This window comes from Notamacropus eugenii, chromosome 5 (genome assembly GCF_028372415.1).
Source record: "Notamacropus eugenii isolate mMacEug1 chromosome 5, mMacEug1.pri_v2, whole genome shotgun sequence".
Classification (NCBI taxonomy): domain Eukaryota; kingdom Metazoa; phylum Chordata; class Mammalia; order Diprotodontia; family Macropodidae; genus Notamacropus; species Notamacropus eugenii.
The window spans coordinates 157,472,753-157,492,389 of record NC_092876.1 but is presented as its reverse complement, the minus strand read 5'-3'; the positions used below and the strand labels follow the sequence as shown (position 1 = coordinate 157,492,389).

The window sequence follows — 19,637 nt, the reverse complement described above, 5'->3', positions numbered from 1 at the left end:
TTCTTTTCCATAAAATAAAAATATGTGAGGAGAAACTTAATCCATGAATAATAAATTCAACAATACTTAGTGACGTTCCTGTGTTTCTTACGTGTTAGTCATTGATGTGAAAAGGAATCACCCTTGTCCATCAAGAAACATATAATGCTCATCCTGTATTAACATCACTTTTGTCAGTCTAGTCATTTCTGAATGCTCTTCTTGTATTCAAGGTAATTACAAATCCTTAATGTAATATCTGTGTATCCAAATAATCTAGCACCCATCCCTAGCTTCTCCCAAATCTATTTCCACTGGAAAACAGCCTGAACCAACAATTGTGCTCAGTTTGAAAATGTCTCAAAATACAGTCAGCGGCCTAGGTATTACAACTCTCTCAGAATAAATATCTGCCTGTGTGTTCAAGTTTGTTGTTTTTTTAAATTATTTTTTGTTGTTATTTTATTTTTGTTGTTGTTATTGTTTCAACACCTTCCAGTTTTCTTTATCCTGGGCTCTCTCTTTTTAAGTCATTTTTTTAAACCCAGGGAACGGTCATTTCCTTGGATCTATCCCCTATTTTCCAGTCACTCAGAAATGGAAGCCACATCGAAATGTATAAGTGATTCTGATAGAGAACTTTGTCTTGTTCATTAGCTAAGGCAGGTCTTGGTTACTATGAGGAAGCTGGATGACTGGAGATATTTTCTGCTCACCCACCAGAGCAGCAACAGTTGAAATGTGCCATACTGACCTGCATTCTAAGAGGGAACAATCAATCCAATTCTATCTAAACCTATTTACCCTGTCCAGAAGACACGCTAACGAGGAATGCCAGTAGCTCCTAGTTGTTGACACTACCTTTCAAAAGTGAGTTAACGAACCAATTTAAAGGGACATGCTTGACATTTGCAAATGAGTTTAACTTGCTTTGAACTCCATTGAATTGCTGTGGCTGTCATAGAAACTCGTCCTGTAAGTAGGATTTTCACACTTCAATAAACTTTAAAATATATCTTAAAATTAATTTAGTTCTTAGTTTCACCTGTTTTTGTGAGACTTTTGAATCTACTTGATGCCAGATTTAAAGTCTGTTAAATTTTTGTTTTTCCCCTCCTTTAAATTTATTTTTATATAAACTGTCATGAAAAAATATGATTAATTTTATGACATTACTAACAACAACAATCCTTTCTATGGTGAGATTGTACTGTCCGTTAATGATTTGTAGCCCATTGCCTTATTGAGAAGGAGCAGAAAGTTGTCTGTGGAGCTGAGCTGATAAAGCTCTTCAAAGAACTATTCAATCCATATGGTTTTTAACCACTGAGCAGAATTTTCAAAAAGAAAGCCCCTTATCTTTTCAAACTGTACCTAGAAAAGTCAGAAAATTCCAGTTTTATGCCTTGAATTAATCCTACCTTAGAGAACCTGGGAGAATTTGTGTACAGTAATGATGATGATTTAAAATAGAAGAGGACACTGAAAAAAACTCACAGTACAAATGGTGACCAACATTCTGAACCAAAATATTCAAGGAGAAAATCACCCAGAGAGTCTCAGTGTATTTTTAAACTATTAAAGCTTTTAAAAGCTCTGAGCTATTGAAGCTTAAATGTGCAGAGACTTTTGGGGATACCTTGTATTCACTACTCAAGTACAGTTCTATCTTGCGGAAAAATTAAATAGGGAAAGGTATTTTATTGTTTGTTTTTATTTTCCTTCCAAGATGATCTGTTAATGTCCTTGTGGCTTGAAAACATACTAGCGTATTATTCTGGGGGCCTTAATTTGAACTAGGGACTGACATTGCCTAGTTTCCCTAAAGCCCATACTTTTCAGCGTGAATAATTCACTTTCAGTGGCTTTGAAGTACATTTCCCAACTCTGACCAACAAATAATTCGAATTGAAAAACAGTCAAAAGAGATTGCTTTTTTTTTTATATTCAGTTCATTATGGTAAAACCAAAATGTGTAATAAGAACAGGAACACAACCCCAACACTGATGAGAATGGAAGGAAAAACACAGGCATACTCTAATATCACCATAAATTCTGTGTATGCATTGCATAATCCTAATATCTTTTTTAAGGTAATGTCATCATCAATATCATTGCTGTCCTAGAATATTGCGAAAGCTGTTAATTTTACTACATTCAGAGATTGAGTCAAACTTAGCAGTTGAGGTTGGCCAGTGTTATTATGCAGATTCAGTTTTTGTTTTTCTAGATTTAAACAAACTAAAATAATTATCTTTCCTACTCAATTTTGTTTATAGATATACTTGATACTTTAGTGACAGTTTAGGGGAGAAAACCCCAAAATGTGGAAAATTGATGAAATCGATGAATATTAAGGATTGTACAATAAAAGGTTGTAAAATGTCAAGAAGCAATATGGTGAAGTGGATAGTTATCCAATGGTACTTGAAATTAGAAAGCCTGGATTCTAGTCTTACTTCTGAGATTTTTTAGCTATTGTGCCTGGGGCAAATCATTTAACTTTCTCAAACCTCAGTTTCCCCTATATATAAAATGGAAAGTAATATTTGGAGTACTTATCTCTTAGGACTTATTATGAAGTTCAAATGAGATTATAAATTTAAAACACTTTGAAAATGTTAATGTGGTATATAATTGCCAGATAGTATTAAGTTAATAGACTGTTAAATGAAAAACCCCTGTGAACAATTAAAATGGAAGGAACTCCAGGTCCAAAAAGGGGGACCTGGAATGAACCAGAATCCAGTCACAGTTTACAAAGATTATAAATGCATTTATTGCCTGAGAAGGATCATGAACACTGTAACAGTAAGACAGTCCACATCTGTTGAAACCCAGTTGGAAAGGGTGGAGTATTTACACTTTTCAAACATAGGAAGGCAGAGAATTGGGAAGAAAGGTGGGGATTAGTCTGGTCCTAATAAAGAATGAGGCACAGCCTCATTCCCAAAGAGAGGGAGGTGATCCAGGAAACAGGGAGAATGAGGAATTCCAGGTGCCAGATTTGTGCTCTTTAATATACAAATCACAAGGTATTCTTGGTGATAAACAGCCTATAGTTCAAGACTTGAGCACAAATGATAAGGGAATGTCTCCAAAAAAACATAAAACAGGATGTGTCATAATCAGCAATTAGGGGAATTTCTGAAGAAGATGTCTCGTGAAGATCCATAAACCACTAAATGGCTCAGGGTCTGCTTTAAAGTTGTCTTGAACTTCATTAGCTTCAGAGTTGCTGATTTTCTGCACAACCTGGGTTTACTCTCCACCATCACAAAGTATTGTTGGTACATTAAGTCACTCTGTATCTTATCTAATAGGGCCAGTACTCATAGAGCTCTTTTTGGTTACCAGAAAACCTGGGGGTCTCAAGGAAATCAAGGTATCCATTTTCCCAAGACATAGTAAAATAGAAACAATAAAGACATGGAGGGAATTGTGAATGGATTCGTAACTTTGAAGAGAGCATTTTGGATTGAATAATGAACACAGAAAGTCAGACTGAAGAGAGTTTAAGAAGACATTACGAAGAAAAGCAGAAGCATCAGTCATAGACAGCCTTCTCAAGGAGTTTTATATGGATAAAAATTTGAAATTTCATTTTAAAAAGAAATGTAATTATAAAACAGATTTGAGCTTACCAAACTTTTCTATCTAAAATCCCAGTGATCTCCAGCTGGGGTGTAGTTGTAGAAATGTTTTGTTTTGTATCTTTCTAATCTAAAAAAAAAAATCTGTTCAGCTAATGTTGGAAAGTTAGTCTAAGCATAATGTAGAGAGTTAAGTGAAAAAAAACCCAACAAATAAGAATATAAAGAACCTTAAAGATGTTTGAAAAGATTGCCATAACATCTCTCTAGCTGGCACTACATCTTCTCTCTCTGTCTCTGTAACACTAGCTTAGCAGTTGCCTATGCAGCTGAACTTAAGGTATGCATTATCTGGCCAGCAGGCATGTTGATACTTTAAGACTCTGGCTTTATTTTATCACATATAACAATCCCTTTTTGCCCATCTTCAGGCAGCTCGGGGCCATTAAATCCTAGACACCTTGTTTACAAGTAGACCAAAAGTATTTGTTAAGTGAGATGTTCTAAATTGCCTTGTTGGTAAATATTGAATAAAATCCCAGGGAATTCTAGTACATTATAAATAATGTTATCTGTCAACCTTGCATTTCCACATGATCAAGACAATAGACTTTTATAACTCTTAGTAGTCAATAGTCATTTGTGAAAATCAGTAGGATTTTCACTCAAGGACCTTGCTTAAATTCAAGCCTTCAAGCTGTTTAAATAACATGATCAATTTCAATGGGTGCAGACTCGGGTTAAAAAAAAAAAATCTTTACAAAATTGTAATGGGAGCATCTTTATTCATCTGAAATATATAGTCAATACTGCCCATCCAGCCATACCACATCATTTTGTCTTTTATTTTATTCTGTTAATACACGTTGGAATGTAATTGAAAAAGTCACATCTAAAATGACATTTCCTCTGGCATATTACAGTACAGGGTATCCTTTAAGGTTCCAAGGTGTTTTTTTTAAGATATTTCCATCATCAGCATCACTGCTAATAGTCTTCAAATGCATCAATGTTGTAACCTACAAGGGAAGACAGCATTACATAGAATGAATACATTCAGTGTCTTGTGCAGTTAACTCTATAGTTAGGACACCTGGATTAATCAATCAATCAATAAGCACTTATTAAGCACAATCTGTGTGCCAAGCACAGTGCTAGACGCTGGGGACATAAAGTAAAAAACTAAATAGTCTCAGGCTGTCATAAACATGCATACATTCTTAGATTTCTGTTTTTCTTTTCCTTGGGCAGAGGGTGCATGCGTGCAGATTGCAGGTCTCCATCTCCTTCTTCATAAAGAAAGTTTCTGTAAGCAGTTGGCAGTAATAAGCATTATCTACATTGTTGGGGAACTCCATATTGTATGTAGTTAATGTTGCTTCAACTCATACTAAAGGAAAATGTTACTTTTAGAGAGCATTGACTGTTAACAACCACTTTTCCAGCTGCCTTTCATTCAACATTTGAACACATGCTGTAGAAGGTATTAATGGATAATGAGTACTTTGGCATTTCTTGGAAATAAACAATAATCCTTCTTGGCTTTGGTTTTTGCAATTTCCATTCTTGCTTCTCCATGATAATGATAATATAGCTATTCATCTACCATTTAAGACACACAAATCCCCAAGTATATTGTTCATTATCTAACTTACCCTTATCTATATGTTATTTCCCTCATTTAAGTTCCTCACTCATTCATTTATCAACTAATGTTAAATATACTAAAGTAGATGTGGAATATTGCTAAATACACTGTGCAGGATACAAAGAGATGCCCTTATGAAGTTGCACTGAAATCATCCATGAAATCTGAAGTAAATTGGGAAAGTGAAAGTCCATTTTCCCAAATATATAGTATAATGCTTTGTACAGAGTGTATTTGTAATGAGTGGATGATATTGGATAAATGAATGAATATAATATAATAATATTTTTCAGAGATGGTAATGATTATTTTTGGCTGAGGAAATTGGGAAAGACTTAATTGAAAAGATGGCATTTGAACAAGACCATGAAAGATAGAGTTTGAGGTAAGGGTATTCGGAAGAGACAGCATGAACTACACACAGGACATAGGAGACTAGAGAATACGTCCAATAGATAGTATGTTTCAAGTTTAAATGCAATATAGGATTTATGAACTGAAGCAGTGGGAGTTGAGGTTGGGAAGGAAGCTTGGAGACAAACTGAGGAAGTCATTGAGTACTAGGGGAAAAAGAGTAGAGACTTTATTTGGAAATGAATTTGAAATTCTTAAATGTGATAGTTTTGGTGGTTTTAAATTTAAATTTAATTCTTTGTGCTCATTTATTATTTTGAATCAATACATCTATGTGATATATAACCTATATCAAATTACTTACTGTCTCAGAGATGGAGAGAGATAATTTGTTACTCAAAATAATAATTATAATGTTAAAATTATTTTACATGTAATAGAGGAAAATTATAAAATATTGTTCAAAATAATAAAAAAAAAGTACTTTTAAAAAGATGCTAATGTGAGAAGAATTATGATTCAGGCAGATGATTCTGACGGTTATATAACAGACTGGCTATGAGCAGACAAACCAATTATAAGATGACTGGAGTTGGTAAATTTACTTTTAATTTTTCTTCGTATTTCTTTCAATTTTTAGCATCATGATTGTCCTTTTTTTCTGTCCTTATATCTAAGGACTTACCTCTTAGAGTTTCAAGAAACAATTTAATGTTCCTTCTGTTTTAAATTATGAGTGGATGACCATCCTATGATGAACAATCATGAATATTTGATATATGTAAACATAAGTGAATGTTGTAATCAAATTAACCTTACAATAATGTTAATCTAATACACATTTATTTCTTTAAATCAGACTAAGCTTTTTTTATGGTTACCTGGAGAATTAGTTTAAAAAAGAACACAACATAGCTACTTTGAGACTTCTCAGAATCATCTTGGACTCATAATCTAAGAAGGCCTAAAAAGGTGAGCCTTCTCTCTTCCTGGCTGGGGATGGCTCTGTCCCAGCTCTGAGAAGAATCTTAACATGATAGATACCTTTGTCACCAAGCAATAAGAGTTAAACTAAGGAAGATATTGACCTCTTTTATTATACTTGGCTTAGAAGGGGTAGTAGATATTTCTCTTAACCTTCTCCTGTTGGAGTTACGGAAATTAGAGAACCAAAAATCTTTAGATATCTCCCTTCAGGGAGGAACACTGGACTCAGAATTTATTTGAAAATTAAAAAAAAAAAACTAATCAGCTTAGTGGATGGCACAGTGGACTTGAAGTCAGAAAAACCTGGATTTAAATTGTGCCTCAGACATATGCTCATGCTACAATGCTGGGCAAATCACTTAACCTACACAAATATCACTTTCCTCATTTGTAAAATCAGGTGATTGGACTTAATGGCTTCTCAAATTTTTTATACCTTTACATCATCCATGACACTTCTATCCAGGTGGAAAAACAACAGTAACAACAAAGTAAAGCAGAAACTTAGCACCATCATGGAGAAAAGTTTAGACTCCACTCCTACCCTCATAGATAGGGGATTTTCCCTTTCCCATTTCTTAGAGAAAGATACATGCTTTGCATAGGGATAGAATAGATTAAGAGATATGATTTAAAGGAAGATCCTGACACCAAACATCACTCACTCCAACTTTCATGAATTATTTAACTAATTACAGATTCCATCTGGTTAACCAAAAGATTTCCAAGAAATATTTAAAAAGTAGTTAGAGACTTAGGTATATTAGGAATTCAAGTTGATTAAGCAGACCCACATTGTCATGTCATGAAGGAAAGATATCTTTGTAGGCCTGGATGAAGACTGACTGGCAATTCTGGAACCCAGAGCACTGCATGAGAGGGCTGACATGAAAGATGATGTACAAGATGATGTTTGGCACAAGAACATTCCTGACCTATTATCAATATCCCCATCACCACCAAATTCAGGGCAAGGTACTTGTCCTCTATACTCTGCCTGCTCACATCTCCTGCCACAGCATCTCTGAATAGCTCCATATTCTCTCTTTTTTGACTTACTTGCTACCATCAGTTGGATCTGGGGATACAAGTAAATGATGGACAGGGATGGGCCTATGTCACCAGCAGAATGTGAAGACATGGTCTTTTTATATGGTGTGTCTCCCAGGAAGCGCACATAGTTGATTCAGACTTGACTCATTTTTCTACAGGCAGATGAACAGAATAATAGCATCTTAGACCCAGTTTGCTAATAATCTACTTAGATCTGTCAAATGATCAAATGCAAAGGAAAGGAACTGATGTTAAAGATGATGTTAAAATGTATTTGGAGTCCTCTGGGAAATTCTTTTAATGCATTAGAATATATATGTCCTTAAAAGTCCTTGAAATGTTAGGTCAAAAGCTAATATCAAAAGAGATCAAAAGAACTTTAATCTCTACAGATCCTTAGCACCTGGAAACATAGGTATATCTGATTTTCACTAGTAAGTTACATGGAAATGAAATTTTCTCTTCTACTACCTCCAGTTACCAAACATAAGACAACCAAAGAACATGTTATAGTAGAGATAAAAATGAACATTTTACGAAAATACAGTACCCTGAAAGATATTTGAAACTAAAGCACATAAGATAAACAACATCAAAACAAAGTATCAGACCCTGTAAATTTGAAAGAGAACAATTATCAGAGCTTGAAAATTCTAACTAAGCTAGAGTAAGCAAGAATTTGCTGAAATATCTGTTGAGTCAAGGAAGAATGATTTTTTCAAAGTTCTTGACTTTATGATATCATATTATAGTCTTCTATTTCAGTGAATGTTTTGAACTTTTGAAGACAGATGCACTGAAGAGTAGTCTCGATAATGTTCTTAAAGCCTCTTCCAGGAGCCCAACATGCCTGGGAAATTGTGCTGCTTCTGGGACTTTCTTGGCATTTTGATTGTTATTAAGAAAGCCTTCCTCTGAAATCAAAACTATCCATAGCCAATGAAAAGAATATTCAATTACTAGTCATTTTATTCTATTCCATTATTATCCATAAAAATCCCTAAAAATTAGAGAAAGATCAATTAAAATAACTCTGAGATATCACCTCACACTGTAACACCAATCATGACAGGGTCTAATCACATAGTATAATGAGCCCTCTATCAGCAACTAACTAAACATTGTTCAATAAAATATAGTAACATCCTTAATTGAAACATATCATTCATAAATCTCACAACAATAGAAACAGCCTTAATCAATATCAAGTATCCAAGTAAAGTCCTTTTTCAAAGTACCGCACCATCCACCCCTAGGTCACTGTAAAAACAATCTTCTTAATCAATATCAAGTGTCCAAGTAAAGTCCCTATCAGATTGGCTAAGATGAAAAAAAATGGAGAAAGACAAATGCTAGAGGAGCTTTGGGAAAATAGATACACTAGTGTGCTATTGGTGGAGCTGTGAACTATTGCAACCATTTTGTAAAGCAATTTGGTGCTATATTCAAAAAGCTATTAAAGTGTGCACACCCTTTGATCCAACAGTATACTACTACTAGGTTCACAAACCAAAGAGATCAAAGAAAGTGGAAAAGGACCTATATGTACGAGAATATTCATAGCACCTTTTTTTGTGATGGCAAAAGAATGGAAAATTAGGGCATGCCTATCAGTTGGGAATGGCTGAGCAAGCATATGCTGTGATGGAATATTATTGGGCTATAAAAATCTTTTAAGAGTTTGGTTTCTAAAAAACCTGGGAAGAGTGTTATAAATTGGTACAAAGTTAAGTGATTAAAACTAGAAAAACAATTTATAAAATAATAACAATACTGCAAAGACATCAACTTTGAAAGACAGTAACATCAACACAATTCCACGGGACTCATGATGAAACATACTACACATCTTCAAATAGGAGGCTGATGAATTAGAGTGTAAATTGAAGCACATTGTCCATCTGTCTTTCTTTCTTTCTTTCCTTCCTTCCTTCCTTTCTTCCTTTTCCCTTTCTCTTTCTTTTTTTTTTTTTTTAATATGGCCAATGTTGGACTTTGACTTCCATGACTATACATATTTGTTTCTCATGCCTTCTCAATGGGAGAGGGAGTAGAAGAGGAAAGAGAGAATTTGAAACTAAAAGTACCATAAAATTGAGTTTTTACCTCATACTTCTTTAATAACATTAAGATGCTTATGATCAAACACAGAGTACAGAAATAACTCTTGTATGTTTGATTACTTCAAAACATTTGAATTATTTATTAAAAACATTTTATATGTAAGGCATCTATCCTTCAAGAACATCTGTACAATGTCAATAGAGCTAGGACATAGGTTCTTAACTTTTAGAATAGTTTAGTGAAGCTTATGGATCCATGATCCTTCACAGAATATTGCCACCACCAGTAAAACCACCCTCTTCCCCCACCACAGACCCTGTATACAGACTATACTCTTCATTGTGGATCTTGACCTCCTTGTGAACAAGTTTAATTTCCCCCTGACCTCTACTCTGAAGTCCCCTGCCCTTTTATCTTATCATTGATCTTGCTTCTCCAGACCTGAGTTTTGGATTATTCCCAGCAACTGCTGCCTTTGTTCATAATCACACATTGCAGAACAAAACTGAAGAAAATCAGGAAATTTTGCTGCCTGAATCCATTCTAGATTTATATTATGGGATTTCAACTAGGCCCTCACTTCAACAAGTCAAATCTGACTGACATTTATAGCCTTCTGACCTTGGTCAGGTCACTTAACTACTCTGGCCCTCACTTTCATCATCTGTAAAGTTAGGACTAGATGTATGATCAAATAGGCCTCTGATCTAATAGACAGGGTTGGATGGGGGAAGGTAGAGAATGAATCATTTGTTCACTTCTCATTGCCCAGAAGGGTTGCAAACTCTAATATTTTTCTAAGAAAAATGAAATCTTCTTTAAAAATGTGTCACCACTATATATATGTCTATCAGTAGTAAAGGTTATAAAGGGAACCTTCCAGTTCACTGCATCCTTGCCTTAGTATAGCTTTACTTCCTACTTTTCTGTCCTTTCCCCTTTGTTTCCTTTGACTGAAGTGTGTTCCCTGGATTTTGTCAGTCACAACTGCACTGCAGATGTCCATGCTTACATGGTAAAATGAACAGACAAAATCTGTTTTCTTTGTATTTTTCCTTGATGACACACTAACATAAGGGGAAAGATACGTAAGCAAATGAGCCAAATGATTATGGGTAATTATCTGACTGAATATATGCAAGAAAATTGTTTGCTGCTTATAAGCAGTTTTTGCAAGATTATATTAACATTGAAGCATATTTGGAGCCTATTAGAAGACTCAGTGAAACTTAGCCAATCAGATCCTGTTCTCAGTGCTTCTTATGTAAAAGATCTGCTGGAATGCTCAGATGCTTTATTAGTTCCAAAATTAACTATATTCTACTGCAGTGTTTTATTAGTCAGCACCAGAACACTCTTCGTAAAAGATATAATAATTTGTCACTTCTTACACAAAAGTCATCATTGGATATGGATTTTGACCAGCTCCTGCTCACCCTGACAATCTCCCTTTCTGTTTCAATTCATTTGATTCTTCACATATCACGTGTGATTATGAACAAAGGCAGCAGTTGCTGGGAATAATCCAAAGCTAAGGTTTGGAGAAGCAAGATCAATGATAAGATAAAAGGGCAGGGGACTATGATTTGAAACTACATAACGTTACCAGGAGAACACTGAGTCATGTCATCATTTCTCTGATGGCATGGTCTTCTTTGGCAATGAAGGACGAACAAGATTGATATTGAAAAGGTAGACTTTTGTACAGGCAATGGTTAAATTAATTTGTTTTGGAAATACCTAAAAAATAGAAGTTGTAGATGAAAAGTTTATTTTAATTCCATATCATATTATGTTGCTCTTGAAGATATGATCCTAAGGTCTCTAACTGTTTGAAGTTATCATAAAGTATGTTGCATGTGTTCAGATTTCAGATTCTGCTTTGGGCTTCCTGGATTTGGTTGTACTATTGCTACTAACGTTTAGGGCCATTACACGGTAGTCATTTTTGTTCTATACACCCACATGCTAGTCATGTAACTTTCCACATATTTAAAATTGTCATTAACGAGTATAAATTAAGAAAAGATTATTTTGCTAGGGAAAAATCCTCCCATTCATTTTACTTTTGCCCTATGTACCTAGCAGGGCCTACTGACATTATACATTGAAACTCTATTTACTAGCCTAAGAAAGAGGTTCACCATAGTTTGGATAATAGTAGTGAGTCCTGAAAAATGAAGTTTCCATCATTCCTTCTTAACTCACTCACCACTTGAAGCAATTCTTCCATTTACTTAATGCAAATGATTATTTGGGCGTATTAATTCCATATTTAATTATCCACACATTGATTTCATTTGTATCCATGTCTTGACTGCACACCTACAAAGTTATATGAGCAGGAAGGAAGGAAGGAAACAAGCATCTTTTTAGCACCTATTATGTGCTGGGCACTGTGCAAAGCTATGTAAAAGTATTGTATTTTTTGATACTTACATTAACTGTGAGATTTGTTCTCATTTATCACTATTTTCCAGTTGAGAAAATAGAGACTAACAGAAGTTAAATGACTTACCCAGGGTCACCCTGCTAGTAAGTGTCTGAGGCTAGATTTGAATTCAGGTCTTCCTGATTTCAGTTCCAGGTCTCTATCCTCTGTACCACCTAGCTGCCTCAACCAACCAATGCATAGTGTCATAGAGTTCAGCAGGTGTCTATTTACAGTTCTATGACCTGAATTCCTGTGTGGCTTAGCAGAATGAGCATGGCAGTAGGTGTGAATTTCAGCTCTGAATCTTACTAGCTCTGTGACCTTGGGCAAGTCTCTTCATTTCTCCTTTTATTTTTAAAAATAAAATTATAAAATATATAAAATAAAATTATTTATTATTTTTTTTTCCTTTCCCCATTTATTGAAAGAGGGACTTAGAATAGCAGTGTTGCAAGCTCAAATAGAATCAGGATTGCATATCACTTAAAAGACCACCAATTAACTCTACCCATTGTATTTTCATTCATATTACTAAAATTTTCCAATTACATTTTAACCTGATTCTGCCCACTCAGGAGTGTTGGGGGCTCATGCTACCTGTGGGCAGAGAGTGTCACTATAATGTTTTCTGTCTCTGAATTGTATAATCCTTTGTCATATATAAGCCTACCTCTCATGCTTTTCTCCTTTAAGATTTTTCTGGACTTGGATTTATCTCGCACTGATTTCACTGAAGGACTGTAATTTATTCTTTTCAGCTATTCTTTTTATTTGCCTGGCTCATTTACATCTTTTACAGGTAGATGCTTTCTGTTCAAGGACAGTGTTCAACAAGGGTCAGGTACTCCACTACTTTCATTTCATTTCACATTGCCAGGAATGGAGCAGTAAAAGAATTAAAATAGTGAGCAGTTTAAAATAGCCAATACTGTCAACAGAGCTGTTGGAGCATGATTGCGGTCAGTAAAGACTCTCACTGCTCCTTTCTCAGATGGACAATGACATTCTCTTCACTAAGATCGAGTAGGTATGAGTGAAATCTGATATTTAGAATCTAACTCTTTTTTTCTGAGAAAAGAACCTCTTTTCCTTTCATAATTTATAATAGTTCTTCACATTCTTTAATGCTGTACAGTTGCGTACATTTGAAACTGAAGCTACAAATGGTGCACATTATCCATTTGGGGTACAGATGTGGCTGGAAAAGTATAACAGATGTGCACCCCTACAGACCTTGAGATTACCCCACAATGCAGCAGTAAGTGATGATTTGTACTCCATGGAGTCCTTCTAAGTTGCCACAGTAGTCAGAAAGTTGACCCCAATCAGAAAATTTCAAGGTGTTTCAGGAGGAAAATAATATAAGGATACTATATCCTCTATAATAGACTTTCTATGATTCATGTCTGGGATATTTCTATTCTTGGTAAAGTTCCTGTTATGCAGAAAAGAACAAAAGTCCAATCAATCACCAAGCCTTTACTAGTCTGCTGCTATGTGCCAGGCACTGTGCTAGATTCTAGGGACACAAAGTCAAAAACAAAGAGGAAAATGGCCCTTTCCCTCAAGGTGGCTTTCACACAAATCAGAAAATAATAAGTGTTAACAAAATAAATAAAGGTTATTTTGGGAGAGTTGAAACACTAGTAGCTAAACAGATCAGGAATGATTTCATATAGGACATGATGTTTGAGCTGAACTTTGAAAGAAACTAGGAATTCCAAATTCCATAATTAAAATCCTATAAATACCGCAGCTCTCTCCCCACCCAATCCCATTTGGATACTATTTTTTTCTTTCCTGACAATACTCTCATCTCTTAACTTCTTTCTACTCTTCACTCCTACTGCTTTAGTTCTCTCACCTCATGAAAACCAACCTCATAATATCACAAAATCTAAAATTTCAGATTTGGAAGTATAATTAGTGACCATTCCTTCCAACTCATGACTAAAATAAGAATCCCTTCTATAATATGCCTGACAAGTGGTAATCTAAGCCAATCAATTGCTCATTATCCATTTATAAAGCATCTGCCTTGAGCCTAAGCATGAGGATTACAAAAAGGAGTGTAGTACCTGACCTCAAGGAACTCACAACCAAAAGAGGGAAACAGCAAGCAAATATGTACAAACAAGTCATATCTAGAATAAACAGAAAGTAAATGAGAGAGGGAAGACACTAGAATTAAGAGACATTGGGAAAGGCTACCTACTGAAGGTGAGATTTTAATTCACCCTCTATTGGAAGACCTTCAATGACCAGGAAGCCACTGCCTTCCAAGACAACTCATTTTACTTTTGGGTACCTCTTGTTGAAAAAGTTTTGCCTGGAATGAAGCTTACGTTTCCTTTTTTTTTTTTTTTTTTTTTTTACATTTGTATCCATTCCTCTTCAGTTCTTCCAGTAGGACCAAATACAATAAATCCAGTCCTTATTCCATACAACAGCTTTTGAAATACCGAAGACTCAGGTATACTTTGGAGACATTGCAGTCCAGTTCCAAGCTACTGCAACAAAGTGAATTTTGCAACAAAAGTTCCATGAATTTTTTTTTGTTTCCTAGCATATATATAAGCTACATTACTATATTGTAGTCTATTAAGTGTGTAATAGTATTGTTTAAAAATGTACATATCTTAATTAAAAATATTATTGCTTAAAAATGCTAACCGAATATCATCTGAGCCTTCAGTGAGCTGTAATCCTTTTTGCTGGTGGGTGGTCTTCCCTTGTTGATAGTTGCCAACAGTTGGTTGTTGAAGGTTGATGTGACTGTGACAATTTCTTAAAATAAGACAGTATGAGGTTTGCCACATGGATTGACTTTTCCTTTCACTTGAACACTTAAAGGCCATTGTAGGGTTATTAATTGTTCTTATTTCAATATTGTTGTATCTCAGGGAATAGGAAGACCTCAGAAGAAGGAGATAGAGGGGGAAAGACTGGTCAGTGGAGCAGTCATAGCACACAAGTTCTCTGTCTTACATGAGTGCATTTCATGGCTCCTCAAAATAGTTACAATACTAATATCAAAGATCAATGAACACAGATCACCATAACAGATATAATAATAATGAAAAAGTCTGAAATATTGTGAGAATTACCAAAATATGACGCAGAAACACAATGTGAGCACACGCTGTTGGAAAAATGACCCTGATAGATTAGTCTGAGGTAGGGTTCCCACAAACCTTCAGTTTTTAAAATACGCAATATCTGCAAAGTACAATAAAGGGAAACCCAGTAAAATGAAGTACATTGTAGGACATTCATCATTCAAAGATCTGAAGCTGGAAGTGATCTCAGAGGTCATGTTGAACAACTATTCATTTTACAAATGAGGAAAACCAGGCCTAAGGGGTTAAGTAACTTTATCCTCAATCTTTCCTTCTGACTAAACATCCCATGCTCCTCCAAGTTATATTCACATGGGTTTAAGGCCCTTCCTCATTCTGCTTGCCCTCCTTGAGAAATTCTCTATAGAGAATTCTAAACTGTTATACTTAAAAATGGACACAGTACCTCCAATGTAACCTGACCAGGTCAGTCCCATGACCCCTTCCTTAATTTCCAAGTCTGTCAGACTGCTTCTGGTTTCATTTGCCTTTCTATTTAATCTGAATCTCCTGGTCAGCACTGCTTCCCTTAATACTTGTGTCCTTTTATAATACTTTTCATCACGTTCCCCGGCTTTGGGCAACCTCCTCCACAAGCTTTCTCTAATCCTTTTCCTTTGGGCTTTAAAGCCTTATAAAAAATTAAGCCAATTGACTTTAAGTTATAGTTTTTCCTTACTTTAGCTGGGCATTCAAGAGTTCTTGCAATCCTATTACATATCTTTAGCAGGTTTTCCATCACAGTCCTACCCACAGTTATTTTTTTTCCAAAACTTTTCCATTCAACCATGACTTTGTCCGTATTACTAACCTTTTACTCTTTGCACACTAAATTCATGTCTTAATTTATGGACAATATCCTTCTCCTTCAGTGACAAAATTCTTAAGAGTTTTCTATACCTGTTGCTTTCACTTTCCTTACCACCCACTCAATCCTTAGCGCCCAGCTCCCTCACTTTCAATTCTATGCACAGACTGCTCTATTCAAGATCCCAGTAATCTCTTAATCCAAACTTCTAATGACCTTTTCTTTTAAATGTCTCATTCTTCTTGGCCTCTCTGCCCTATTAGAAGCAAAAACTCACTTTGTTTATCCTTTCATCCTTAGCCTTCTTTAGCATTGTATTTTTCTGATCTTTGATCTCTTTTGGTTATTCTTTTTCTGATATTTTCAGTGACTTTTCCTTGTCTTCTCTTTTTTGCTAAATTTAACCGTTCCCACAGGATTATATTCTCTGCTATATTCTTATCTGTGCTCTCGTCTCATCTTTCTGTACTCTCTCACGTAACCACCTCATCCAGTCAGATTACTTCTGTTTTGATTTCTCTGTCAATGGTACCAAACTCTGAGACTCCAACTCAAACCTCTGCCCTGAATTCCTGACCCACAGCCCCATTGTCATTTGATTATCTCCACTGCCAGCACCACAAGCTCAAAATGTCTAAAACTGAACCCATCAACCATCAAAAATTCCTTCTTCTCCTATATTTCTATTTAGTAATGCTTTCTCTTCCTGTCAATTAAGGGGAAAAATCATAAAGTCATCCTCAAGATCTCCTTTTCATTCATCTCCCATGAATTCTTAAGTCCTGGAAGAACATCTGTCTTGGAACCTTATTCTCTACAATGGTACAATGTTAAAACTCAATTTCTGGAAAGTCTCAGTTGTGGTTCATTTTACTACTTCCTCCCCTCCTGTTTCCAGGTCTGGAGCTTTGGCTCATGCTCAAATCAGCTCTATTACTATTCCTAGATGGGGAATGATCAATATGTCCCCCAAAGCCCAGTCCCTATCACCTTAACTTTCAAAAGAAAAGTACTCCTCCTAGGCTATGACTCTTCTACATTCCATTGTCTCTCCCCTATTACAGTATAAAGTATTTGAAGGCAGGTATGTGTGTGTGTGTGTGTGTGTGTGTGTGTGTGTGTGTGCGTGTGTGTGTGTGTGTGTGTGTGTTCCCCAGGATTTAGCAAATTACTTTGTAGACATAAGTCCTTAATACATGTTTCTTGTCATTGCTCTTCTCTGTTTCTTTTCTTACTTCTCCTCTCACTGGGATGTTCATTTTCATTGGAATTTCCTCAGAAAAGTATCTCTCTTTTAATCCGAAGAACCCTCAAGCTGAAACTTCTATCAGGCCCCCAAGTTGATAATGACTAAGTGGTTTGAGGGCAAGGATGCTTTGACTATGCCCAGTTCTACTGAACTTAAGCTTTTTGCCAACGTTGACACTTTTTTAACCACATATTTTCACTATGATATGTGTTACCTTCACATTTTATTTAAAGGAATAAGGGACTTATCTTTGATTTTATCAACATAGGAAACTCTTGAGATTTGCCCCTAGGTCTTCTTGCCTTTGAGGCCAATACTTCATCTGCTATACCATGTATGAAGTTAATTGGATTTATGTTAATGGGAGTTAAAGATCTTCCCCATCCATTAACAGACCTCTTGTGGAGCCCAGTGGGCAAGGAACTTGTTCAAAGGGAAAGTTTGCCTATGTGGAGGTTTGCTTGCTTGAAGGCTTTCACACCTTTCACTAATTAGGCACCAAAGTATGTGGGTTATCAGACCTTCTGGCTCTATATATACTCTGAAGTGCGATTTTTCTTTGGGGTTTGCTTATTGGAAGAAGGTTTCTGTGCCAGATGAGACTCTGGTTGGCCATTAAGGACCCCCCCACCCCAGCTTTGAAAACCCAGATGTTGGTGCTTCTCTCTCATAACTATGTATGTATGTGATGGTCAGCCAGTTGGATCTGTCTGTTGATCTGTGATATAGGCATTGCTAATGGTCACAGTGAGAAGCCCTGTCTGTTGGTCTTTATTTCCCTGCTTGTATTTTCTCTATTGGTATATGTAATTAAAAAAGATTGTTGATCCCTCAAAAGTTATTTTCCTTTTAGAAAAGCAGATCTAAGAACCTGTGCTAGCAGGCCATCCTGGATAGGTCAGGTTGCTTGGTGTTTACACCATCCTACCTCTTTTGCAATTATGATGAAATACCATGATGACAGGATAATTTTTGTGTATAATTGTTTGTATATCTGATCTATATTTTGTGGATTTATTTTGAAACATAAGTTAAAAGCAGAGTATAGAAGCAGGAATTGTGGGCCTTCCCCAGGGCATTTCAATGGTACCCTCTGTATGTCACTAGCTGCTGGAGGCTATGAGAATTCACTTTAATACATTCAACTTGATTTGCCAGAAAATATGTACGTGCTGTGGGGAGAAGTGTCTGGTATTAAAATATTTATATTTTTTAAAAAGATCTATAAAACTATTGCTCATCCTTTCCCTTCCTTCCCCTTCTACTTCTAGCCCTTTAGTTTCAGTTCTAGTTGCCCATAAATGTAACTCTTTAATCATCGAATCCCAGCCCTGGTTTTTAAATTATGCCAATTTAACCTGTGAGAAGTATGAATCACTTGCATGCCTAAATGAGTAGTTGAAAAGAAGACCACTGTACATTATAGTAACAGCTATCATGATCTCTTCCCCTCCATAGCCACTGCTACACTCTCCTGTAGTAGAGTATTATACAGAAATGAACTAATTATTTCATTTTTAAAAATAGGCAATAAATCAATACTCCATCTTCTAAATAGCTTTGTGACTTTGGGCAGCCACTTAATTTAGGGGGCTCACACTTACCTTGGCTGTGAGATTAAAGGCTTGAAATCTATGATCTCTTCATGCTAGATCCTTCTTATTTGGTTCTATGTCTATCACCTTTGTGAATTTCTTATAAAATCTTATTTTCCAACCCTAAAATGAAACACAGAGGCCTGTAAGCTAATATGCATCTCTTGGATGAACTGTGTCACCCAGAATGAATTATATTAGTTTATGTAAGCTACAATTTATTTCTCTTTTAGGGTGCCTTTCACCCCACTTTTGCTCCACATTAGCAAAAAGGTCATTTCTGACTTGATTCTAATAAGCATGTATATATGAATACATATATAATCATGTTTTTAAAATGAACAGCAAAATTACCATGACCAAAAATGTCAAGAGGGACTTTGTAAGTCAGGAAACATTTGTTAGGAGGCTGTTATGTGCCAGGCACTATGTTAAGTGCTGGGGCTAGAAAGCAAGACAAAAGACAATCCCTATTTTCAAGGAGTTCATAGTTTAGTGGGGGAGACAACATGCAAATAATTCCATACAAGCAAGCTATACACAGGGTGATCTGGAAATAATCAAAAGAGAGGAGGGAAGAGAATTAAAGGTGATAAGAAAGGCTTCCCTTAGATGGCTGGGACTTGAAGGAAGTAAGGGAAGTCATGTTTAGGAGTATCAGTTCTGTGACTTAAGAACATAGAAGGTGAAGACTTATCTCATTTCAACAATAAATTGTAATTTAGATGTTGTAAATTCGAGACTTTATTGGCC

General features: G+C 35.6%; 1 protein-coding gene and 1 long non-coding RNA gene across 4 annotated transcripts in view; one reads left to right on the top strand and one right to left on the bottom strand.

The window, feature by feature from the left end:
* Positions 1–19,637, top strand: part of CNTN5 (contactin 5) — a 1,560,624-nt gene that overhangs the window by 387,554 nt on the left and 1,153,433 nt on the right. The gene's annotated exons all lie outside the window — the stretch shown is intronic.
* On the bottom strand, positions 4,370–19,017 carry LOC140505378 (uncharacterized). The gene is made up of 3 exons (XR_011967475.1): positions 18,894–19,017; positions 14,787–15,029; positions 4,370–4,592 (listed from the first exon to the last, which is right to left on the bottom strand). It is a non-coding gene; the product is annotated as an uncharacterized lncRNA (long non-coding RNA).